Consider the following 27,126-nt stretch of genomic DNA (forward strand, 5'->3'; position numbering starts at 1 on the left):
ACAGTCCTTGATGAGAAAAGGTAAAAACATGCCCCAAATAATCATTAAGGGGCACTAGGGGCTGTGTATGCAGAGAGTACTGAGACTCAAAGCCGGAAAAATTCATCAGATGTTTTCAAACTGGTCTCTCTGGAGGGTCTTCACAGAATGGTGAGATGTAAGCCTCGATTCCAACAGATAGGAAGGAATTCTGGGTAGATCTGACCACTGGGTCAAAAAGCATTTGAATCACCCCCCTACTGTCCTTGTACGGTGAATATCTCGGCCCTAGGTCTCTTGAGCACGCAGACCTTGAACCCTCCAGCCCACAAACACAGCGGTGAGAAGGCTGAGAGGCAGTTTGCTGGACTCCTCCCATTTTGTGTTGCCTTCGGATGTCTTTTCCCCGTTAGAAAAAATATCTCTTATGCCAGGGAACAGAGAGGAGATGACAGAACACATTCTGGCAACAAAATGACAATTAGTTTCTGTTCATACACATGTGCCTGGAGACTGTTTTGAAATCCAACTTCTGAAATCTGTTGTGGTTTATAGTGTTGATGAGTAAGAGCTGCTTTTAAAAGGAAAAGAAAATGCACAGCAGGAAAGTTAAAGCACAATGTATTTTGGGACTGAAACACATTTCTTGAACATGCTTAAATTGAGGCCTTCTTTTTTATCTTTAAAAATAGATAGCTTTTGAAGACAGTAATATGTTGTATGTTAAAAATAACCTTCTGGTAAGGCTGTGAATGGCAAGAATGTTTCCCAAACCCTTTTTCCTCCAAACGTGTTTCTTATTCACTCTTTCTGTAAGGTCCAGCGTGCTGAGAGTTCAGTAAGTTCTTGTTCTGGGCTCCTTTGTGTATATGGATGAATGTTATTGTGTACGTACATTTGTTTACTAACTTTTTAAGTGCCCAATTAGATGTGAGTTGCACTGGAGTTGATTCTAGACAAATTGGCTTCACAATAAGTATTTATTCACTAATAAGTATTTATTAAAGGCTACCATTTAATAAGCACTAACTGTATCAGATAGCATGCTAAATATTATATGTCTTAACCCTTTATGCTAGGTACCATTAGTACCTGTTTACAGATAGGACAGTGGGATCAGGGGTGGGGCCTGGAGCTGGGGCACTTGCCTGTGCCCGGGAGCTAGTAACAGCAGGGACCAGAACCAACATTTTTCTAGCTCCAAAGATCACGCTCCCAACCACTAAACCATGCTTTCTCCCCTCTCCTGTAAGGGACAAAATGTATAGGGTGAGAACCAGTGTCACTCGGGAAGAGTCATGAAGTATTTTAAGCATTTTTAGTGCATGTTTTGAAGAATACTTATCCAGTGAATTAGGGCATAGTTTTTTCTCTTGATGTTTCCCGAATTAAGACATAGATGACTGGGTCCGAGCCACACAGTGTGATATTGCGGGTAGAGCCAAACAGGGCCTGGAGGACTTCTCATCCAACTAGGCTGCAGGATTTGTCTAGGTCCTGCTTTTCAGGAAATGGCCACTGTGCTTCTAAACTGTGCAAAGCACTTACCAGCTTACACCTGTTGATTCACAGTGGGAGAATAGATGGGTGGGAAGATTGGAAGTACCGGAATGGATCATCTAAATGGGACTTAGTTAGGCCAGTAGGTGGAAAGCTTCCCTGTATACATCAAACCTAAGATCATTGCCAAAGTATCACCGTTTTTTATTTCTTCCTATTTTTTGCACATACCTCCCAGTACCTCTCTTATATCCTGTCTTACTCCTGCCTTTTGTTCCCCATTTTTCCCACCACTTGTGGCATAGTGCTAAGTCTAGATGTTTTCTGAATCAGAAAGTTAATAGCCCTATAGCCCTACAGTAGCTTAAACTATGTTGCAGTATAATATAGTAGCAAAATGCATGTAGTTCTGATGTTGCTTGTTAACTTCTTCCCAATGAGGTTTTGATGAAATTGGTAGCTGGGTGTGGCTAAGCCGGGGTCCTCTTTTTCTTCCTGCTTTATTTATCACCCTCAGATTAATTTTTGAGTGTTACAGGGTTCTAAGTCTCATGGGGAATCCTGCATTAGACTGGTCCCTTTCCGAAATCTGAGCTAATGCTTGCTTGAATTGCAGAGGGTTCTAGTTGGTGTCTATATCAATTTCAAGTTTAGTGCTATAATGCAAGGACTTTCGGCCTCATCTATACCAAATATCATCAACAGATTGTATTTTTCTATTGCTCATACATTTATACACTGGGAATGCTAGGACTTATCCCAGAAAGGGAAGCAGAATTTTTGTGGGTAGATAGACTGAGTTTGAATTTCCCTGGAGAGCAATTAGGTGACTTTGGCTTGTGGTGCCTAAAGTACTCACACATAAAAAGGGAGATAATACTTATCTCCGGTGGTTGTGGGAAGAATTAATAAAGTTTATTGCCTATGCACATACAGTCTAGTCAATAAAGGTTAATGTTCTCCGTCATCATTGTCTTTCTATTTTTTTTTAATATCACGTGTTACCCTGAACATTGGACCCAAGATTCTACACTTGTATCTCAGTGACGTTCTCTTTAACTATTTCATACTCACACAGAAGCGCTCAACAATTCCCACTTCTCAGAATCGTCTTAGATGCCATCCAGGATGAGATTGAAACTTCAAACATAGTTTGGAAACAGCTTTTCGTGGGCAGCACGCCAGCCGGCCTGACCACACTTAACACCCTGCGGTGCTGGTAAAGCTGTGCTCGTCCGCCCGCCTCATAAACGACACCCATTTCTCCCGCCAGAAGGACAGAGACAAAGGCAGCCAAGCTCCTTACAAAAGCCTGTTCGACCGCCATGCTCTTTCTTCTCTATCGCTGACTTCAGTGTGACAGACTGAGGTAAAGCGGTGCCCCAGTTGGTTTGTTGGAGAATCCTCCTCCCCCCTCTGAAGTGATGAGCACAAAGCATGGTCTATTTTATTTACACCACATAAGAATCTATGTTTTTTAAGAAATAAATCCCCCCCAAGTGAGTACCTTTCCAAGCAAATCAGGAACCGCACCAGCAACCATTAACAAAAAATCCACAAGGCAAATATCTGAGAACTGATAATGTCTCGCACCCACTGAGAGTTCCCAGAGGGAATTTTTGTTGGTCTATTTAGTGTCTGTAGAGGATCCATGTTACCAACCTATGAACAGATAGAGATCTACAACTATAAGTAGTTTGCTGCTTGTGATGTTTTTAATTATACTTTAAAATCCTTACAGGGCATTTGGTCCTGTCCAAAATATCCATTGAGACATTTGGTCTGTGCAAAAAAGCCCTTGAACTTTTGTCTCGACCAAAAAAACATTCATGAGCATATTTGGTCCATGCCAAATCGTCTGTGACATTTGGTTCCATCAGAAGCATCCACACTTAGAAAACACTCCTGGGTGCCAATAGCCCATAACACTTACTTATACTTTTGGTTTACTGGGTTAATACATAAAGTACTATCATGTTTTATGGTGTTGTGGCTGTATTGTCAACAACAACCCGTCTTGCCTTGGTAGACTACCTGGAGATGGAAGACGGGCAGGTAGATGGTTCAGTGCTTGAATCTTGCAAAAGATCAGGGTTTGAATTGCAAAGACTTTTTGACATGGACCAACAGCCTCAGTGGATTTTTTGGACAGGGTCAATTTCAAGGATGTTTTTGGTGGACATTTTGGATGGATCCAAGTGGCTGCTAATCTTGCAAATGGCTTTTGGATTATAACATTATTTCCCTACTGTCAGAGAAATTGAATTTGTAGATGGGGGACTACCTCTCACCATAATAACAAAAATTCCATTATGATTAAAAGTTATAATTAAGGTGTTGGAACACTTTTAAAAGAGGTCAGGACTCTTCTAAACTCTTTACATAATTTATCTCACTTAATTCTGACAACAATCACGTGATGTAGATGCTGTTTTTTTTTAAAGTGTTCAAGTACGGTTGTCTCCATTTTCCCTCCACCACTTTCCCTTGCCCCACCCGCCCCACCTCCCACCCTCAATTCTTCCCCCCTTTGACTTTGTCCTTAGGTCCTTTATACCTGTTCCTTGACAACCCCTCCCCTTCTTTTCCCCATTATCACCCTCTTCCCTCCCCTCTGGTTACTGTCAGTTTGTTCTTTATTTCAATGTCTCTGGTTATATTTCATTTGCTTGTTTGTTTCATTGATTTGGTCTCATTTTTATTTGCATTTTATAGATAGGAAAACTGAAGTTCAAAATTTTATAACATGTTCAGAATTATACAGCACATTAATAATGAAGTTGGTACCATAATATAGATCTAGTTCCCAAATCTAAGTTTTTAACCCTTTCACTAAATACTTACAACTGGAAGAGAAATTAGAGGCAATTCAACATCACTTCCCCATTGTAATGAAGAGGAAACTAAAGAGCTGAAATGATTGGTCCAAGGTCACACAGCTGCTACTGGCACACCCAGGATGAGAACTCACATCTGTGATGCCCCTTATGGCAATATCTCTTTCTTTTATGCTACATTCAGGGTTATTGCTCCCTGTTCACTTTCTGTGTATTGTTTGAGAACATTTTAATTTTTTTTAAGAAAAAGAAGGAAATACAGGGAGGAAGGGAGGCAAGTAGGGTGGTGGGGTATGGAAGGAGAGAGAGAGAGTGAAAGAGAGAGAGGGAGAGAAAGGGGGAAGGAGAGGAAAAGGGGAAAAGGAAAGGAAAGAAGGAATGGAGGCAGGAAGGAAAAAGAATGAATGAAAGAGAGAAAAGAGAGAGGAAGGGAGGGAGGAAGAAAGAAAGGAAGACAGATAACATTCAGATTCAAGTCAGCTATGTCAGACAAAATGTTGCATTGACCTGGCAGAGGGCCTGAGTCCGAGTCCTTTGCCGCAGCCTCCTGACCCGCCAGGGGATGTGTGACCGGAGTAATTGAACATAATTGCACTCTTGTTCTAAGAGATACCTGCTCTTAGGCATGCTTCCTCTTGTAAGGGACAATATTTGTGCCGATAGGTTACCTACTCACATCACAGTAAGTTCACTTTGTCTTTCTTCATCTTCTCATATTTCAGTATCTCTTTTCTCTCCTAGAAATCAGAGAACATATAAGCTACTTTTGCACATCTTATGAGACACTCAAAGTAATCTCCCTCACAGATCTGGGACCCGACTGTTTTCGCTTCTTTGCTCCTGTGTTCATTCTTCTTGATCTGGCATTTCGAATGCTGCTGTTCTCTTTCTAAAATCTACTTGCATTTGTATTTTGTCATCTTTTTGCCACATCCCTTCCTCTTTGCTTAGTTTACTTCCACCAAAATTGCCTCTCTGCATAGGTATCAGCTCTCTGACTTATTTCTCTGAGGACATCCATTGCTGCCTTGCTTCATGGCAAGTGGTGAGCATAATTGTGTTTAATTCAAATCATTTCCGCAAACCTATTCTTTGACTCTTTTATGTGGAGATTTCTGAGAATGTGTTAGCAATGTTAGTGCAGGGAAAGTAGTAAGAGAAATTTCTGTTTTTGTGCCATAGTGAGATTAGCTGAAAACATAACTAAGGTGCTTATCATAATTAGAAGGGAAATTTCAAGTTTACAGCACACATAGAAAGAACGGTCGTAGGCAGAGCTGAGGGGAGCTGCACGGGGATTTGTGCTTTAATATGGAGAACTGAAACCCAACAACGATAAACTATACACCTGTCTTTGGAGTTTAATGGGTAATTTAATCAAATATGCTTTTAATTGGACTATAACTGATGTAAATTTTTATTGTTATCATTAGCCTTATTGTTACCAAACTATGGGAGAATATAAATTCGGTACTAGGCATTTTGTGGGGGACAAATGAAACCATGGCAATTAATTATAATCTTTTAAATCTTTATTTCACCGAAATAAAGCACCAGACAAACAAACTAACAAAAGATTGTGGATATTTAATTATGCAGATATGAGGTATGTTATTAATTCATATCTATTTTCTTTAACCCCTGAACTCTTGTGGGTTGGATAGCCCATGATTGAGCAAAAAGGAATTAACACTGTGCCTCGTAAAGCTGCACAGGTGAACATGAAAGCGATTGACTGCCTTTGATACCCTTCGACTGAAGTTTTCATGTTTTAGAAGAGAAAATTATGCAGATAGATTAAAAACCTTTGTCCAATCCCTTCCTGTCACCATCACCAACTCCCAGCCTCTCTTTAGTTCTTTAATTCTGCTATCTAAACATCCTCATGCTGTCCCAAATTTGTGTCCTTTCCACTAGTACACAATAGACTTGGATTTTCTAAGAAACATCTGCTGCTTTTTAGGATGCTAAAGCACACTAAAATTTCATATTAGAGCATTTTAATGAGTTTTTACCATCAAAGTAATTTTTTTAAACTTATTTTATTTGGCCATGTGAACACTTTCCATGTAATAAATGAATTTACCATAGGCCTCTTTGAATTTGCTCTTCGCGTGCCTGAAAAAAACCTATCAGCATAAGACTCCTGTGATGTGTTTTGATCAACTAAGCCTCATCTAAATCATGAGATGGTTGTGTTCCTAAATCTCAAATTCGGGAATTCTGTTATTCCATCCCAGTAACACGCATCCAATCCGGGCCTCATATGACAAATCTTGATTTAATTCACCCAATTCAATGCAACATTTGTTTATTCTGAGTAACCATCTTAATTATGCTACCACATATATCACTTTTGGAAATGACTTTTAAATAGTTAAAACCTTGTTCTGGCCATGAAGAAGCTTACAGAGTGGAAGCAAAAGCAGAATTTGCTTGGTCAAGTCAAGAAGTGAATAGGGTATTGGGGCTATAAAGAAATAATGTCTTTGGAGCTGGGCATGGGAGCATAAGGTGTGCAAGAATATTTAACGTAGAAGAAAAGGTGCAAGCTGTGCAGAGCATAAGATAGATCGTAGCAGGGCCAAAAGTGTATGTAAAATATGCAGGGAATAAAATCATACCTGAAAAGATGAGCTGGGACCAGGCCAAGCCTGAAGGGCTTTTTGGATCCTCAAGAGAAGCTCAACCTTTGTTCTCTTGGTAGCAAGGATCCTAGAGAGGTTTTCGGCATGAGAGTAATTGGAACACACCTCTTAGAAACATGCTGACAGCCGAATAGAAGGAAAATGAAAATGGAGAGAAACTACAGATGGGAGATTAATCAGTGGGTCACTGTAGGGTATATGTTAATGAGGATACACTTCTGGACCAAAGCAACAGTGCTGAGGGGGGAAAAAGGAGTGGATGTAACCTACTTTAGAAATAGAATAAAAAGTACTTTTGCCAATTGTTTGTGAGATGTGGGGAGAAGGAAGGGTCAAATGTCACTCAAAGCTTCTTGCCTAAGGCAGCCTAGTACCTGATGATTCTGTGTGCTGGGGAAGAGAAAGAAGGCTTTGGACAGGGAGCAGGCCTGGCTGTTCTATGAGGAATGTGGTTGCAGGCATTGTGTTTGAGGTAGGAAGCAGTGAGGGACGATAGGAAAACTCTTCATTGATTCGTATCTCTGATGTATAATGCAGATAACAAAGAGGCACTATTTGAAAACTCTGTGAAATAAGCCAGTTTGTAGCCTCCCGGTTACGTGATTTCCAGTAGGGAATTTTTAGTTAGAATGAAATACCGTTGTTTCAGAAATAGATAAAAACAATGCTGAAAGAACTCACACAGTGGAATTTAGTGATGAGTCAAACACAATCTTTTGACTGAGAAAAGTCCAGGCTGCCGCTGAGAGCAATACTGCTCTCATTGGGTACTTCAAAGCGCTGTTTATAGACAGCCTAACTCTTTTTAGAACTTACAAATTTCTCATTCACGTGTTTTTGATCAGAATGGGTGGTTTAGGTTCATCTCACAAAACCGAAGGGGGTGGCGATCAGTACATCGGAAGATGGACGCATTGAAGCCCATCATAGAAAGATGCTTAGACTTGATGGTAATACTGTAGACTGGTGGTCTTCAAAGTGTGGTCCCGGCACTGGCAGCACGAGCAGCCACAAAGAACTTGTTGGAAATGCTAATTTCAGGGTCCCGATTCCAATCTAGTGAATCAGAAATCAGATTCAATTATGCTGGGGAAACCTGAAACCAGAAATGCTGGGGAGAGGACCCAACAAGCTACATCTCTTGTAAGTCCTGCCAAAACATTTTTGATACTTGCTAAAGTTTGTGAACCACTGCTGTGGACCCAAAGGTAACAAATTGATGAAAAAAATGTGGCAAGAAACCAAAAAGGAAAAAAGAGGAGAACTCTAAGGAAAGTGAGCGTTCACTGTCTCTTGGAACCAATGAATGAACAGTCTTTGGAGCAGTGAGTGCTGAGCCCGTAGCCCTGTCAACGTCCGTGCAACAGATATTTGTTGAGACTCGAGTTAGTGTCAGGGACTGAGCAGCGTGTGACATAGCTGACACGGAAAAAGTATGCGGTGTCTCTGTGTTCTTAAATATATTTTTTAAATTATTATTCATCGTAACACTAAGTACTGTGTTGTGTTTTAGTAGACTTAGAGGGGATCGATTGTTTATGGTTCAAAGGCCGGTTGAAATGCTTGCTGAGCACACCCGCAGGAAGCCTGGCGAGAGGGCCCTCGCGCTCCGCTCAGCTTGACCATGAACCCTAAGCTCCTGGGCCACAGCAGTCTTCCTGGGACACTGGCTTTTCTTCACTGGGCAGCATTAGCACCTGTGAACGTCTCACCAATGAGCTGCATGTAACGGAAATATCAAGCCCCTCTTCATTCATCTTGCACTGCCCATCCTTGCTGAAGGGGAGGCGGCTTTCAGTTCCTTCATCCGTCTCGCTCGGTGATCCCTGGGCGCTCAGCGAGAGAAATCATCCCTCAGCCTCTGACATCTTCAAAACCCAAGTGCCTTTCAGCAAAGCGCCAGAAATGTCAGAACTGCCGCCCCTGATTCCCCTCTCTCCTACTTTATCTCTAGCACGCCCCTTGCTGCACAGTTCACCACTTTTATCCTCCCTCCCTGGCAGCATTTGTTGCTGTTGTTCTGCTGAAGCTGTGACGACATCCCTGCTCCTTTCTGCTGCTCCTCATCCTCAGATCCCTGGGTTGCGTTGACCACCGCTTATCTCCAATGCGCTGCGTGTGTCTCGTTGTCCCTTTAATAATGCATCGCTCTCTTGATCAGGAGTAGACAGGCCCAGGTTCAGCTACCTAAGCATTAGGTTTGTCCTGCTGACTTAGGTCTCTTTTGATGCCTGAGGACATGTGTGGATCAGTGGCAGGTTTTTAGTTTCCTTGATGTGCTGTCCCCGTTCTGATCTGATGCACATTGTGTGCCTTTTATGTTCAGAGGAACCAAATAAAGAATTGTCCTCCTTCCCTCTCACAGCCAGTTTTTGCTGAAGTGCCCTGTGATGCTATTAGTTATGGGAACCTTTTTTTTGACAATGTATAGTATAATTTCACCAAAAAAACCCCAAATAATGTCAGACAGACTGAATGCAGTCATTCATAAGGTCTTAGGCAGCTTTTCCTGTCTTCTCTTTGCCGTATGTTGCATTTGCATAATGGTTCTTTAATGCAAGGGGAATTGGCTGAGGATTAAAACCAAGTCAAATTCTGAAAGAGGTTTAATACTTGATAATCACATATGGACATTACGATTACATATACTATTAATCTATTTTTTAAGCTCCATAGCCAAAACCAAGCACTGTGAAACACCACGTGCTATGAGTGGATTTGTTTCGAAGCCAGCAGTGTGAGGAGGCGCTGTCCGACCTCACCTGTGGATTACACCGGCCCAGATGGGGACTGTCCTGGAGACCGGGGACAGGGATTCCGGCCATGCGTCCTTCTGCCCTGACCATCTATCTTTCAGTGCCTTCTGCTCTACAAAATCGGGCCACTGACAGTAATTTAAGCCTTTCATCTAGGCATACGCAAATAAATAAAACAAAACAAAACAATCATAGATTTATTTATTTACATTTATTCACTCACCTTTACTGGTGAGAAAATCAACTGAGCCCTTATTGTTAATGAGATGTATGGATGCTATGAGAATTTCATTCATTTTTAATATCCTCAGATTTACTTTACCAGGTATTTGGGAGATCTGTATCTAGAAATTGTTATAGAAACATCTATTAATCAGAGTTACTTCACACACCGTAATATTTTTTTTAATTAAGCTCTTTTGCCTACATTGAAACCCTTGAGTCAATGTAATAGCAGAAACATATTTGAATATAATATTGGTTTCTGATAAAAATTACTCATGTGCAGTAACACGTGTTGGTTTCCTACACATTTATTCACTTGATATTCACATTTGGGTAAGAAAGCAGGGCAGTTATTATTAGTCCTACTTTACAGTTGAAGTAATAAAGGCCCCAAGTTAACCAGATGCTAAGACTGAGTCTGACCTAATTTGATGCTCTTTATAACATATCAAGTCCAATTTTGAGTCTCTTGTAATGCATAATAATTTGGTAAAAGTAAATTGTCCCTCAGATGCACTAAAACTGCTTATTTATCACAAAAACAACAACAGTAACAACAACAAAACATATAGGGAACCCTGCATGAATTGTAACACATGGGGAATGTGATTCTGTGGTACTTGAAAATGCTAATGAAAAGCTGTAGCTTGATTGTAAACAATCAGATTAACCTCTCCTTTAAATTTGATGTGGACCCCTTTTTCTAAATCTGATTGTTCACTTTATTGTCAAACGATAGCTTACACACACGTCTGGTCAGTCCTATTTTTGTCCCTTTTACAACAACAAATCAAAAGGAACTCTTTCTGATTTTAGAATGTAGCCTTGGATAATGGTCAGATGCAGAGATAAGATTTTTCATGTTCCCTGTGATAAGGGCCCTGACAGCTGAACCTGAGTATGACAGTCACATAAAACTGAGTGGTACACATGTGTCACACGTGCAGCTCCAGGGGACACAAGTGAGATGGAAAGCAGGAGCTACTGATCAAATGTGTGATATAAGGCCATTTTGATTATTGATTAGCTGAGTTTCTTACAGAATCAGAGAATTTTAGAAAATCTGTAAAAGGTATCGAGTGGTTATATAATCCATCTTGGGAGTAATGCCAAAATCTTTCACTTCTCTGGAGTTGTTACACTTGGATTTACCTCTGCAGCTAGCTAAGTAGTTGGTATTTGATACACTTTAAACCACTGGCTCCCAAATGGGAATAAGTTTGCCCCACTGGGGACATTTGGCAATGTCTAGAAATACCGTGTTTTGCTGTGTATAACACACACCCATGTTTTTTGACCCAAACATTCAGGAGAAACTTTTTCATTTCAATTTTTTAATTTAATTTTTTACTTATTTATATTTAGATATCAATTTTTATGTTATAAAGGAATGTTAGCATTTATTTTTAACATATTATGATACGATACAAGAAATTTTATGTAACAAATAATTACAAAACACAAGAACAGATACAAGGTATTTCAGGTACTACCCATGTAAAATGCACATCCTTACTTTCCCTCAAAAACTTGGGCAAAAACATGGGCAGTTTTAGTTGTCCCAACTAGGGGGCGCTGCAGGGAGCTAGGGAATGGAAGTCAGATGCTGCTAAACATCCTATGATGCCCAGGGCAGCCCCACAACTAAGAATTATCTTATCCCATCTTTTACTGTATACTATTTTTTTAATTGAAAACTTCAGCGAGAAAAAAAAAAGACACTCATTCAAAATGTCAATAGCGCCCACTTTGATAAACACTGATTTAGACAAACCATTAAATTGCTACAATTACTCATAGAAATAGAACTCCTGTACACCACTTTGTTGAGGAAATATACCAATAAAACAGTGGTAATATGCTACGTGACCTATTTTAGATAATTAAATTAGTTTTCCATTTTAGTTTACTCATGTACCCATATGAGACAATGTTACCAAACTAGAAGATTAAAAATTTTTTTCTGACCACAGACACTTTGAAAAGGCACAAGAATTTATGCACCTTTTTATGACCATTCACCACATCTTAAACATGTAACTAAAATTTTTCTCTTAAAATCAGAATGAAGTGACCACGACTTTCTTGTTAACTCCTGAAGCATCAGACGTGCTGTCCCGGCCCCGCCCCCCAGCTTCCTCCTCTACGAGGGTCTCCCTGATTTTCCTGCCTCTGAGTTTTGATAGCATCGTCGACCCCCAGTTTTAGCATGTATTTCTTCCATTAATAATCTATGCACATACAAATTTGTGCTCCCAGGTTGCCCTCAGTTTGTCTGCATTTTTAGTTTTGTTCCCAGAGAATCACAGTTCCTTGTGAGGACTGCCAGCCGATTTGGTAACTTCGGACTGTTTCCAGACCTGCGTTTGTCTCCCTGGTTATTATTAGCTTCTTCCTCTGAATGCACTCATATTCTGGCCCCATGAGGCCAGTATTAGTGTTTGTGCCTTTTCAATTCTCTCTGTAATTTGCTCACCTTCTTGACTGGCTAACCTGTCAGGCCTCTGCCATTTATAATATTTCTCCTTCAGCAGTTCTCCCTGCTACCTTACTGATTGCTTTTCTGCACCAAGAAACTCTCAGCCCAGTTTGCCTTTGTGAGTGAGAAAGAGTGTGTATATGTGTGTGTGTGTGTGTGTGTGAGAGAGAGAGAGAGAGAGAGAGAGACTGAGACGATGCTCTGTCTTCCTTCAATAGCTTCTCTTGTGCACCACCTGGCATTTTTCTGTGTTTAAGTGGTCTTTTTCATGGTGGGCAGTAAGATCTCCAGGGTCTCCGCTCTGCTGGGCTGCCAGTGTTCCCTCCTCACCCAACCTTAGGTGGATGGGACCTCACACACTAATGCTCTCTAATCCCTGCAGCTTTGGCACTGTTCAGAACTACTTAGAGATGCTTACCAAGCTTCGGCCAGTTTCTCATCACCCTCTGGTAGAGTTGAGCTGCCTTTCTCATTTATCACATGGTGAAAGCAATCCACCTTCCCAGGCTTCCCTCCGGGGCCACCTACTCTGTTGCCAGCCTTTGAGATTAATACTTGCCATTTCTGTGCCTGGATTTGTTGTGGCCTCAGTGGGCATGTTCACTAAAAGAGCATCATCACTCTTGCTGCCCAGTGTGGGGCAGGAAGCTCCCATAGGCTGGCAGTGAATCACTCTTCTGCCTTTTCCCTGTATCTGCCTCTACCTGGTAGGGAGGGAGCAGCCGCCATGAAGGCGTCCTCAGGGAGTTCCCACCTCCAATAAAATACTCTCATTTCTGCCAACAGGACCAGGCAGATCTTACTAAACCTAGGGTGACCTACAACAACCATATTCCTCAAGAAATTTTGTTTCTTCCCTTTCTCTTCCCATTGAACCCAGAGTCCTGTCTGGGACTCTGGGATGTCTATCACCCATGGATCACATCACCCACTCACATCTTAGTTTGAATACAACCACTGATTATCTCCTACACGCTCAGAGGGGCTAGTACTGAGAGGAGAAAGTGTCATGACTGTCTCCCCAGTGCCTGTACATGAGTGTCCCAGAGCTCTTCTGGACTAAAAGAAGAAGAACGGGGTTAGTGGAAATCTGTAAGTACGGGGTGGGGCAAAAGTAACGTTACAATTGTTCATATGGAAAATAACATGCTGCTTAAAAAATAAGAATGCAAGAACAAGCTCTGTGTCTCACGTACTCACAACTGTAAACCTGTGTATGCCCTACCCTGTGATATGTATGAATATTATTTATAGAGTCTTCTGAAAAGTCTGCTTGTTTTTTAACTCAAGCAATTCTGCTTATGCGCATTCTGAGACAGATGTTAGTGAGGAGCACGGTAGTGGAGGAATTCTTCCAGACTCCAGTGCACCAAAGGGCCGTGTTGTGATAGGTCTTCTCCCAGTGCTTTCTATTCTTGCTGCTCAGAGATCTGCCCAGGGTTCGCAGCGTCAGCCTCCCCTGGGGGCTTGTGACAAACGCAGTCTTTGCCTACTGTCACTGGAAACCGCATCCTGTCTGTACAAAGAGCACATCCTTTTCACTAGATACCACTGCGGTATCGGTATTTATGCTGGAGTCGGCAATACTTATTGTTCTTTTGAATAAAAAATTTAAATATAAGGAAGGAAAATGTTCTGGTCCATGTGAGATGTCCGAGTGCCAAAGAGGAAAGACATTTCTGTGGGGGAGGAGGCTCTCGAAGACCTGACTGAGTGGAGACCTGCAGAGGCAGTGCGTTCTGCTGGAGGTGGACGGATGGTGCAGGTCAGCTCGCAGCCACGCGCCAGAGAGAGGACACACGGGGCTCTCAGCAGACTGGCAGTCCAAAGATGGCCACAGCGAGGTGAATTGCTCGTTAAGGAGATAATTACCGTGGCCTTTCCTCTGAACAGCAGCTGGAAATAGGCTGGAGCAGATGGAGCCAGAAATAGTGGAAAGGTTGTGGGACAGCCTCAGAGGAGAGACAGTTGTCCTCAGAGCAACCGATTAAACAAGAGCTCCTGTAGGTTAAAGACAAGGACGCGGGCTCTGCACCCAGGATTGTGCAGGGCTTTTCGAGCTCGCCCTAAACAGAGTTGTGTGCTCATAAGAAGGAAGAAAGTCAATCAATGATATTTATTTTTCAGTTGTATTTTTGTTGATATATCTATCACAGATGGTTAGATGATAAGTTCTATTTATGCCTATTTCACTTGTCTCTGGACAGTTTTAACCACTGGTTCTAGACTGTCTTAAACAGGAACGACTGTCCCCCTATATTCCAGAAGAATACGTAAGTTCAGAATACTTCCTCCCATCCCCTTCCCGTGGTAGCAAACTTACAAGGCCTCCAAAGGTCCTCACCTGAGGAGGTGCTCTATTTGAATTTTTTTCTGGTCAGCTCTCATGAGCATTTACCTGCCAAATTCTAAGCTAGAGTGCTCCTCACTCATTTACACAAATATTAGTGTCAAGAGCTAATGGAAAGATGAGGGTTTGGGAGTAGAATGGCGACACAACAGACTCCCTGATTAGATGGCACTGAACTGCCATCAGTACTAACTATGCCTAATTTTCCACAAACAGATCCCAGGGCTGCAGTTGCCTCATGATGTGGCTGCTTGCTTCCCTGCTTCCCTGCCTCACACGCATACTGTGTCCATGGCTCCATTAGGTCTTGACTTGCAGAGTTGTTGATGGGCAATTGCCATGCTGGGATGCACAAAAGTGACCTTGAGCCATGCGGATTTCTACCAGTCTGGTCGGCCTTTTGGCTTTAATGAAGAGAATTCTAAAGCATTCATTCTGTATGTGGTGTTGCAACAGATGTTATTTGGGGCTACTAAGAGTGTTGTAAAAAGGTAGTTTCAGTTCTAAGGGCCCACCTGGAACCATGAAGTAGAAGTTTATTATTTTTTCCCATTAATATAGACTACTTAGCTCACAGACAATCTCCCCTTTGGAAGAATCTTCGAGATTTAGTCTGATGGCTCAAAACACTGTACATCACTTGCTCCAAACAAAAGTTTTCAAATTGTGAGAAAATGGAACCTTTTAAAAATTACAATTAAGTGCTGATAAAAACAAAAATCTCTTTAAAAACCAACCCTCTATTTAGATTGAGATATGAATTAAAATATGTATTCTTCACAGCTAAGTAGAATGAGGCTATAATAAAAAAGTGGTGCTATGTATTTACTTAGCACTTCAGATTTCCAAGTACACCACGATTTCATTATCATATTGTACATTCCTCCTTTATGCTTAGCAGAGAGTCCACTGCTAAAATGCCCTAAAGTGTATTAATGCGGTCAATGAGTAAATTGCTCATGGTCTTGGCTGAACAGCAGTGAACCCCAGGGACCCATAATTTCCACCCTTCAAAAACTGGGAAGACTTGGAAAGTCAGTTGAAAAGGTATGCACAGTGGCTAAACACTTTTATTCTTCTTTTTAGCAAAAGAATAAAGAATTTTCTTTATACTTACTGTGTTCGGATTGCTCCTACAAAGTATGAAAGCCTGATGGGAGAGGAAAATTAGATAAAAAATTTAATATAAATTTTCTTCCAGGTTTGGCTTAGGAGGTGCAGCAGGGAAAAAACACAGACACATACAGTTGTGTAGTTTCTCTAACCACAGGACAAAATGTAGGAGGTCTCTTATTACAATGATTGAATAATATAGATGGAGAGTATGTATCAGTAAGAAAACCTAAGCTCAGAGTGAAGAAAAATATACTGAATTTAGTAACACATAGTGGTAGTTCGGTTTGGGGCATAGTACTTAATTACATAATCTCCCATATTTTCTTACCTCTAACTCAAACATATATTAGGATGAAAAAATTGCCTTATTTCAGTGAGGCATATGGGTCCCTTTTGACCTTGCCCCCACGTTCAGAGTTCCCACATCATTTACTCCAGGGATAAGACACTGAATTTCTGTCCAAAGGCAAAGATACTTAGGATCTAAGTTGGGGTTGGAGCTTGGGTGTTGGCATTTTAGGATAACAAGTTCAACGGAAGCTTTAACATGAATCAATTCAATCTATTAAATAGCAGACCTCTACGGAATCTAACATAGCATAGAATCCATCAAAAAAAGTAATTTTTGTCATCTCTGTAGCCACAGTATCTAACAGAATTCTCAATAAATATTTTCTTATTAAATAGTTGTTCAGTTTGTAAATTCCTGAACAAATGAATAAGTGATGTAAAGTTATCAAAAAATTGGGGCATAAATGCTTTTCTAGTAAAGAAGGGACAGCACGGAGTTCATTTTTTAAAATTATTTTTTAAAATTATTTTGTTACTGTTCAAATACAGTTGTCTGCATCTACTCCCCACTACTCCCCCCCCCACCCCAGCCATGCCCACCTCCCTCCCTTGCTCCCTCCCACCCTTGGTTTTGTCCACGTGTCCTTTATAGTTGTTCCTGAAAATGCTTCCCCCCTTCCCCCCATTATCTCCTCCCACCTCCCCTCTGGTTGCTGTCAGATTATTCTTAATTTCAGTGTCTCTGGTTATATTTTGCATGCTTGTTCGTTTTGTTGATTAGGTTCCACTTAAAGGTGAGTTTAGATGGGGCAAGTTCAGAGATCAAGGTTGGATTTCAAAGAGGAGAACGTGACGTCCAAAGGGACACGGAGTAAGAAGCACCAAGTTTTGCTCTTTGATGTGGCTGCTGCTAGCCCTGCTAAGAGCAAAATCCTCATTAGATCCCAATGTGAAGCACACACCCTTTCCATCTCCTTGCCTTTCATCAAAGCTAGTTACAAAGAATGGAATCTTCAAGAGAATTTCTCCAGATGAATGCACCCTCTCCATACAAAAACCTCTGCTGAGAGGGCACCCAAGCTCACCAGCTTCGGAGTGGCAGTCTCTAAGGACAGCTCGTAGACGCGTGGTGAGATTCTGTCGGATTTTCTTCCTTTCCATTATTTTTTTATTTTTGTTTTTAATAAGTGAGCTCAATATTTATAGTACTTCTACATCCATTCCTTTGAGTGCTGCAAAAAGGGCTGTTTGCCTGCCCATTGAGTGTGGATTATAGGGCTGACATTTAATGACGCAGCTGCTTCTGCTCCGCGACCTCAGCAACTGAGGGATGAGTTGGAAGAGGCTGAAATTGCATAGTAAATGTCTCACACAATGGGAACGCACCACTTTCATTTTATTTTATTTTTTAAATGGAAGGTTTAAAAAAATAGTGTGTGGTATATTGACATTATTCTAAATTGCACTGTTAGGAGAACATTAAGTTTTTCATTTCACACTTTCTGAGTCTTAAGCACCATTGCTATATGGGGAAATCAGTCATTTTCTGATGATTCATGTACAGATTTGTACCAATGAGAATTGGCCATAATTATGCCTAGGCCCTGCTTTCAAGGAAGTTCATTGAGGGCACGCTAAAGGGAAAGCTAAAGGAGATTCATCCTCTGTAAGTGTTCTATGTAAATTCACAAACCATAAAGGTAAAAGTAATTTCATAGTAGAATGGAAATCTCCTTTGAATGTACTGTTGTTATAAACCACAGGCACTGATACAACCATCTGGGAATCACTCGATAGGGACTTAATGGCAAATCTGTGGCCACATTTATCTTTCTTGAGTTTGCCTTGCGGCTGTGGACATGAGAAAATAGTCAATAACATCTTCCTATGATTCATTTCCAGTGAAAATCACTGAGAATTTGGAATCACTGATTTTTATCACTGACTTCTAGAGTAGCTGGAAAGTCATGAGGGATACTCATTTGTCTGAGACCATTTATTTTTGGAAACAACAATCCTTTCATGCTAGTGAATCGGGAAGGAGACTAACAGGAAGCCCACAGAAACGGGAGTGGCTGAGGTATTAGGATGAGAAATGTTTGTATCAATTCATGTGCAAAAGAATACCTGGTCTGGGTTTTATTCTTCCAGTCTTCTCAAGGTGTTTTTTTCCTCCCGTCTATGAAATGTTGTTATGGATAAGCTTATTTATTTTATGTTTACCTTAATCTTAATCTGGAGCACATTGTTTTAAATCCAACCATCCAACATTTAAAAAAATATAGACCCAAGACACAAATATTTCTTTTCGAACTTGCCTCTCTGTCTGTTCTTTCCTATGCAAAGAGCTTACAGTTGAATTTTTAAACACCAGCATTTTTATCTTCTTTGGCCTTACATAAACACTTTGGAAAATCTGAAGCCGTAGAGGCCATCTAGCTGGGTTTGATTTGATTACTGCCCTTCTTTAACCTTAAAGGTACAAAAGGAAGTGCACCAAGCACCTCAGGGAATCTGGCAAGTAATAGCAAACACAAGTTCAAGATGGGTCAGGTCCCACAAAGGAAAATTAAGTGTATTATTCTCACACAATAAGATTAGCAAATCATCCGTCAACCTCCACCACTCTTGCCTTCTTCTTATTCTAATGAGTTTAGTGTCCAATAATGATGGCGCAGGCTTCATCAGAATTCTACCAGTGAAGGAGAATTTTCCAACTCTGTTTGCAAATGAAATCCGCACCATAAACCATAGTCATCCATCATAGAGAAGTAGCTTATGCAAGATAAGGGGCCGGTTGGGCAGAGTCAATCAAATGAGTATTATTAGAGCCTGGTATTACACTGTCCATCAGGTGCTGGAGAAGGAATGTAATACAGTCATGGAATGTGATTTTTTTAATGCCTCTGTCCCTTTTGGAAGACTGAACTCTATTCTAACGTGAACATCTCAGAGTGACATTCATAGTCTTTATTATAAAAGGAGTCCTTCTGCTATTTCTCATCTGTCAAGCGCAGTTAGAGCTGTGTAGAGTTTTCATTACATAGCTGGCACTACAAAGAAATCGTGTTCCAGCTCGAGTTGCAGTCATAAGTGTTGGTTATTAATGAAAGGTAGACTGAACACTTGTGTTACCGAAATGGAGACAGCCATGATCGGAGGTTGTAATAATAACAAGAGGATTTTGAGCTGATAGGTCCTTTGGATACCATCTCATTTAGTTTTCTCTTATTTAGTACTAGACCCTATTCAACCAATTACTGTATGGCACCAGTAGTTCTCGTTAGGTACAAGCAGGGACCTTGCCAGTCTTCCTTTGCTCTCTCCCCATCCCCTTGGTGGGCATTGCTGAGGCTTTGAAACAGACTTATCTAGCCCAGTTTTTCATTTGTACAGATTAAGATTCTAATGGCCAACAACATCAGTAGCTTTGAATAAGACTGTAGGACTTACTAATAGCAAAGCAAATATGAAGACTCTGAAGTTTTCACTTGTACACAGACACTTTGCCTGCTGCGCAGGGCCCTCGGTTACTCTGCTCTGCAGCGGGGTCTGTAAGCAAACGCTGGCAGGGGTCAGAGCATCAGGAGTAAAGCAGGTGGTGAACCAAGAAGTTTGTAAAGAGAATAGCGGCTACGAAGTTTCAGGTGATGCTTTTTGTCGGAAAATAGGGCCAGACTTCTTTGGCTTATTTTTTTTAAAGCAGATAGAAAATGAGAACTTTAGTGTAATAATTATAATACTTTAACATCTTCATTTTATAGTAATAATGAAAAACTACTATACGAATGCACAAAACTCATTTACAAATTCAGCTAGTCATTATGAACACTGGTATGTCCAATGTTGTGATGTTGTGTTATTAGAAACAATAAATATTAAAACAGCCTTGTGATAGATGCATGAGGTATGCCCAATAATTACCCTTATGTGCAGTCCTTAACAAGCCCTCATTAATTTATTCAATAAATATTAATTGAGGATCTACTACACCCTAGGCTCTACCACATGAAAACCTCACACTCCCAGGATTGCCAGGAATTATATTCCAATGGGAGGAGCCAAGTACACAAGAGATACTTGCAAAAAATGAAAAGAGCTAAAATAGTTGTAAGGCCACCAAAAAAAAAAAAAAAGACTTGCATAGCTCTGCTCAGAAGAGACTTTCCTGGGGGAGCTGTGAAGAACATAGGAGTTTGCCAGAGAGGCCAGAAAGAGGGCATTCTAGACAGAAGGAACAGCTCTCACACAGCAGATGGATGAAGGAAAAATCATTGCTTGATCAAGGAACTGCAAGGCATTTGGCGTGACTGGAGGATGTGGAGAATGGAGACAAGGAAGAAGAGGGAGATTAGGCTGGACACGTTGACCATGGCTAGTCCACGAATGATGTTCAGGTCTGTGCGAAGGGGTTTGGACCTCACTCTGTAATGCCTGAGTCAGTATTTAAGGATAGTAACTAGGGTGACAGGGTCGCCTTTGCATTCTCGGACGATGATTCCCCTGGCGTATACGAATCGGGAGAAATGGAGGCGGGAAAGAGAGGGACAAGAATAGAAACAGACCAGGTTATATAGCTCATGAGGACTGCAGGGTGGCAGTGTGAAAGGGACGGGACTGTGGCGGTAGGCTTCACAGGATGTGGCGGCGGACTGGCTGAGACAGAGGAAACATTGAAGAGGCAGCCCCCCAGGTTTCTGGCTGGAAGAGAAGGAGGAGCTGGAAAGCACTGCCTTCAACCTGCACCCGCTGAAGCGAAGCAGCTGCATGCCCCGGGGCTCGGGACGCCTCCCGCCTGCCCCGTGTCCGGTCACTGGCCTGAGGAGTTCACCACCGCTAAAATGAAGTGTTCTCCTAATTTTTTCCAGCACATTTTCCAATTACAAAGCAAAACATGACATTGAAAATCCAAACATCGTCAGTTGAAAAATACTCATCTTATTAGAAATAGCTCAGTCATTAGAAGATGTTTATGTAAGGAAGCTTAAAATCAGTTGATTTTTCAAAGCATCACACATTTCAGTGCTAAAAACAAACAACGGCAAAGCCAATAGATGCCTGCCAAACCCGGGATCAGCAGCGTTTCTCAGCTGGTTTAATGAGCACTGAGCTAGAAGGTCAAGACAAAAGCAAACATGAGTCTTTTTTTTTCAAAAATACAAATTAAACATGTTTGGCATTTTATTTTGCATTTGAATATGGAATAACTAATCTTATTTATAGCAGGAGGGAAAGGTTGTAAGATATTTTTTCCTTCTGCCCTTGTTTGGTATAATATTAAGCCGCATGCGTGTGTTCTATTGTTCTGAAATCTAATCTTTTCCTTCTTCAAAGTGTTTTCTTGGTATTTATCTCAAAAGCTCACTGAAACCCTTCAGCTAGACAGCTGGACTCAGTGGCAGAGTCATCTGAGAGACAGCAACTGACCACCTGCATTGTCGAGTTAGGGTAAGTCTAATCCTTACGTATGCTGGAGAGCAAGCAGAGTGTTTTGGTCAGTATTCCAGCAATTATGAATACACAGTGGATCACTGTGCAGTCCTAAATAATATGCCTCAGTGACATCAGTGCATGTTTTATAAACAGTCTACTGAGTTTAATTTACAAAACTGATACTTTTTTCTCTTTTAAAAACATTTTAGACAGTGGGCGAGTTGAGTGAGAGAGGGACTTGCAAGGCAGAGGCAAATGCACGAGCTAGAGGGCTGTGGTAATAAAGGACACTCTTGCAGAAAAAAAGGAGCAAAAGGAGAAACGAAAAACCAAAAAGGCAAGGTGATAACTTCTTTATTCAACCGCTAAATAACAGTTCCTTTCCAGGGAATTTATGCTTACTCTACTCAATGTAAGAATAATAACAACCACTAATAATAATAACAACAGTTCCCAATGAATGCACTGGGTACTGAAGCCTCTGATGTAACGTGTAGGTTTGCAGCGGCAGAAGTATTGCCGGTGATATTTGCTATTCCGAGATTACTCATGAAGAACCTTGCCGCTGTACTTATTTACCGCTCCTAGCATCATTATGCAGACACAAATACTGAGAAGAACACTGTAACAAAGTTTCAGAGACTGCATAATTCTTTTTATATATACCTACTTCATATATTCAAAGATATTGTGTGCTCTTCAAATGCAAATGTTAAACGTTGTTTCTCTATCACTTCTCCACTTGTATCTCTGTGTGTATTCTCTCCTTAAGGTAACAACATGTTCAGATATTCAGTTTCCCCAATGCAAGAATGGAGTTTGAATATGTGAGTGGGGAATATTTCAATGAAATGAAAGGACCAAAGAGACTCAGACACAGTGATGCTTTGCTTGGGAATTAAGATTCAGAGTAGCCCTTGAAATATTTATCCAGAACCCCTGGTTTTCTAGTAATTGGCCTTTAGCTTGGCATTTAGCATTGCAGGCATGTTGGGGGAGGGTGGCAGCCAAGAGAACTCTTGAGTCTCATATACTAGGAGGACATAGAGACCATAGCCTGTAACCTCCTCAGCCCTCTCTGTAACTTCAAAATCTTTTACCCCTAGGCAACAACCTCCATGTTCATTTTTACTTGGATTAACACATTGTTAACAAATTTTGTAGGATGTTTAAAACTGCCTATACTGCTTGCTTACAACCTGCAAGATTCCCCCAAGGCTACAATATCACGTGAACCTATAACACCACTAAAATAGACTTCAGTAACTCCATCAACTACCTCTTTAGATGGTGTCAAACCAATCCTTCATTGGCTTTGGCCTTGTATAGTTTATTGGCCCTTCTACATGAATGCATCTGAAATGCTGTTTTTCTTGTTTTTCAGATCATTCTAAAGAACACTTTTTGTAGGAATTCATAATAGGGCTATGACGCTTTCATTGTACCTGTATGACTGATTTGTATTCATGTGTTATTGATGATGTCATCTGCCATTCTCCTTGCCATTACCTTTTGATACTGATACTACTGTGACAATTTGCGTATGGGTGTCATGAAATCATCGTCTTTTTCACATATTGCTGCATAAAGATGGAGAAGGGTGCTAGGGTAAACTCCCCAGACCTGCCAAGATCCCTTATCTCCTTAGCAGTTCATTTTGAGAACAACTGAACAGAACCTTGTCTCAAATTTTGAATTGTGGGGTTATATTAGATTCAGCGTAATGCCCAGAGAGACATTTAAATTCAATTGATTGATTTTTGCGTTATAGTCTCAGGAGCGCTGTTTGCCAGTTTCCATTCTCAGTTCTGTCTGAGCAGTTCTGAGAGAGTTACGCGGTTCACGGTAATAACCTCAGAACAATTTTGAAGCAATTCCCTTCTCCCTATTCTTAAAAGGACCTCAAAAACTTCAATCCTCCTATGAAAACTAAATATTCCTTGCAGATGGAAAAGACAACAAGGGACACCCTAATATGCCTAGGGATTTCAAAAGAGGCAAAACAACTCCTTCATAATACAGATCGCTCCCATCTTGATCCATAAGATCCTTATTCTTCTATCCCTTTGATACTATTATCAAACCATATCATCAACACTTTCTGTGGTGCTAAAAATGGAAGGCATCAAAGAGGTCTTAAGATGGCTTTTACCTTCCAGAAATCTTCAGCATAGTTGGAAAGACTGAGCATAAAGTTTAAAAGATTTATGTAAATACAAGGCAGCATGTGTTAAGTGTCAATAGTTTTGGCCAAGAAATAGTTAACTCTACAAGTTAGGGGGCACAGGACAGCCGTGGATGCCAGGTGGTTGAAGCAGACTTTGCAAAGGAAGGGCTGCTTATTTGGACCCTGAAGGACAGGCTGGCTGAATCTCACGATAATAGAGAATTTGAGTTTGGAACTCACTTGGTGAGACACAGCAGTCCAATATTGGAAGTATTGTGGAGTAGTGCTTTCTTCAGTGGATAAAGAGTATACTTTTATAGAGGGTAGAATGTCCATGAAAGGGAATAATGTCAGATAAGTTTATGGGGAGTTTTTAATGGTTGGCTAAGAATTTTGAATTTTATCTAAGGGAAAGGGAGTCCATTGAAGACTTCTGAAGACTTCCAAGGGAGATTGTCTAAGATGCATCTGCCCAGAACTGATGGAAGTGGGTAGGTGGCAGGTGGTGGTGGTAGAAAGAGGAAGTAGGGAAGGCTATATCTCATTAGAGATGAGTACATCACATGAGCATTTCATTAGAGATTTACAAGTGAGATCCTGTGTGCTCAGATCGGAATGGTGGCAGCAGAGTGGAGCGGACATAATCCTTACCCGCAGTTTCTGTGTAGCAGATTCCCAGGTTATTCTCAACGGTGTGAGCTGTTCTTGGCGCATTTACCTCCCCTACTCACGTCCACACTTTCACCCTAGTTTCCCCCAGTGAGTTGCCAAATACAGTGAAGGGAATGTGGAAAATACTTTCATAGGAAGTAAAATGCAGAAATTAGTGTTTACTAGTCTGAATCTCAGAGCCCTTTGACAAGTTGGCAAAAGATATGGAATGTCCCTTAGGAAGATAGTACGCACTTACAGACAAGATTGTGTGTACAGTTTCAGGGGCTTGCAGACAATTTGAAACACATTCATGGAAGGTCGCTTAAGGGTCCTTAGAGCAATATTTCTTTGATGATCTACTGTGGGTAAATTCTAAATTATAGGTACAAAGCCCAGACAGAGGTGATAACTTTGCAGCATTTGCTCCTGGTTCATAGGGAAGGGGAAGAGCAATAAAATGACGGCACTTGGGAAGACAAATCTTTAAAGGAAGAACAGTTGGAAGTGAGCTTTTTATTTCAATTAGAGCCTTATTTGGGACTGTACTTTGCTAAATCCAGCATATTAAAATAAATGATAAGTAAGAATTTAACAGAAGGGTTAATATCTGGGGAGAGAAACTATTATGTGAAGCAAAATGATTTCAGAAACAATCTTATCTCAAACTGAGACTTAAATAGAACATAGCTGCCTTCAGTCCATCTAATTTTCCTGAGTGATCTTTCAGGAGTGTTGGCAAACAGCCACACTATTTTATCATTTTTATGGTAAGACAGATAGGAAGTAACCAAGATTTCATTAAACTTGCTCATGTGGGTGACAGAGAGAATGAAATGTTGGTCAATGAATAATTGCTATTTTGTTAATAATTTAGTTGAATGGTCCTTTTTATGTTTACTGTTTCAGTTATTCAGTAAGTGCCTACGGAGCATCTACTACATGCCAGGCATTGACCTGTAGATGCGGTACCATCTATCTGATTTTCCCAGGAAGGTCCTGCCAAGCACCTGACGACCCTGTGTAATTATTCACAATGCCTCTTTTATTCTTCAAAGTGTCCTGGTTCGAACTACAGATTAGGCTATTTAGGTATTCTATACATATACCGTAGGTGAGTGAATCACCTGACAGTTTTGCTGCTTGAGGAAACTGCTGCCACGGTAGTTACCTAGAGGATTATGAATAGCCTGTGCCCATTAAAGCAGAGAAGATTTCATGTGAGGCAGGTCCACAAAAGGTGAAAAATTATTTTAATAGTTCAAGGAAATCATTTGGTTATCTAATTTTATTTTAGAAATATAACCGGAATAGGGTTATTTTGCTTTTAAAATCTAACTTTAAGTAAATAAGATAATCAAGATACTCAAATTGTTTCCCAGGTTCCTAAAGCTTTGGGTGGCAGCATGTATTGCTGGAATACCCCCAAAACCTTTGACGTTTCACTGCGGGAAGGTTGTGAGGCAGGGATCAGCTGTCTGTGGATGAGGGAATTGGCGAATGACTTCTTAGAACAGTGCAAGCCCCGGAAAATGTCCCATCCCCCTTCCTTTTTTTTCCGTTTTGTAAGAATTTTGCTTTATATAGAGATCACATTTTGACGAGGTGACCTAGGTCCTATGAGCCGTGGACTCATTATACACAGGAATCCATCAAGCTTGGTTATCTTACTTGCCGGCCTCCAGAAGATTAGAAGCAGAAAGTTAGAAAGAAAGCTGTTACAGGCAAGCAGATTTATGGTAATGGGAGAGATTGAAAAACCACAATAAGGAGGCTAGGGATTCAAAAAGCGTCATTTCTGAGGCCATTTGGGGAAGAGATAAAGAGCCTCGCAGGCCCAGCAGCCCAGAAAGCATCGCCGTGTTACAGCAGCTCTCCGTGGTTGTCAGTAATGATGGCCCTGGGCCATCAGGAAAAGGTTAAAGTGGGTTTACTGTGCTCTGTTCAATAAGACATGGTTTATAATCCATTTCAGCGAGAGTGGCATTTTACTTGGGCTCTTTTGGTTGTAAGTAATAGAGTCTCTAAATATGAGGCAAAAGTGCTTGTGTGTATGCGTGTGTATGTACCCAGGGATTAGAACTTGCAAGTAAATGGGGCCAGAAACTGAGTCGGCCCAAGGACTCACTCCTGTGTCCATCTTTTTTGTAAGTCCTTGCTGTTTGTTTGTTTGTTTTTTATATGACATGACAGTTTGTTTTGGATGCTCATCCTTCATCATTTTGGTTTGTAATCACCCCTTTGGACACCTCTCAAGGCCTCCTTTAATCTGAACTGCTTCTCTCCTACTCTCTTTTCTTCTTTTTCTTGTAAAATTCCAAGAGGGAGGATGTGATTTACCCAGTGCATGTGCTTGCACTGGCAACGTCCCAGTTTGCTGATTACCCTTTGGTGTGCCAGCTCTGAATCAATGGCCTCTTCCTGCCCCAGTCTGCGGATATGGAGAGGAAGTGAATTTGGTTCTCTGGTCTGATTCTAATGTCCCACTGAGCTGAGGCTGCAGAGGAGCTGGTTTTACAAGGACTGGACTACAGGCATGGTGGCTGCCTAAACAAGTCCAAAAAAAAAATAAATGTTTAAAGTTTTGAGATTTCGGCATAATGAGGTTTAGTTATCTGGAAAATTTGCTCTAAGTAGAAATACATTCCATAAATATTATATAAACAAAACCCTACTTATATATGCATCAGGAAA

The sequence above is a fragment of the Phyllostomus hastatus genome, unplaced genomic scaffold (assembly GCF_019186645.2).
Source record: "Phyllostomus hastatus isolate PE091 unplaced genomic scaffold, TTU_PhHast_1.1 phas_contig_80, whole genome shotgun sequence".
Taxonomy (NCBI): domain Eukaryota; kingdom Metazoa; phylum Chordata; class Mammalia; order Chiroptera; family Phyllostomidae; genus Phyllostomus; species Phyllostomus hastatus.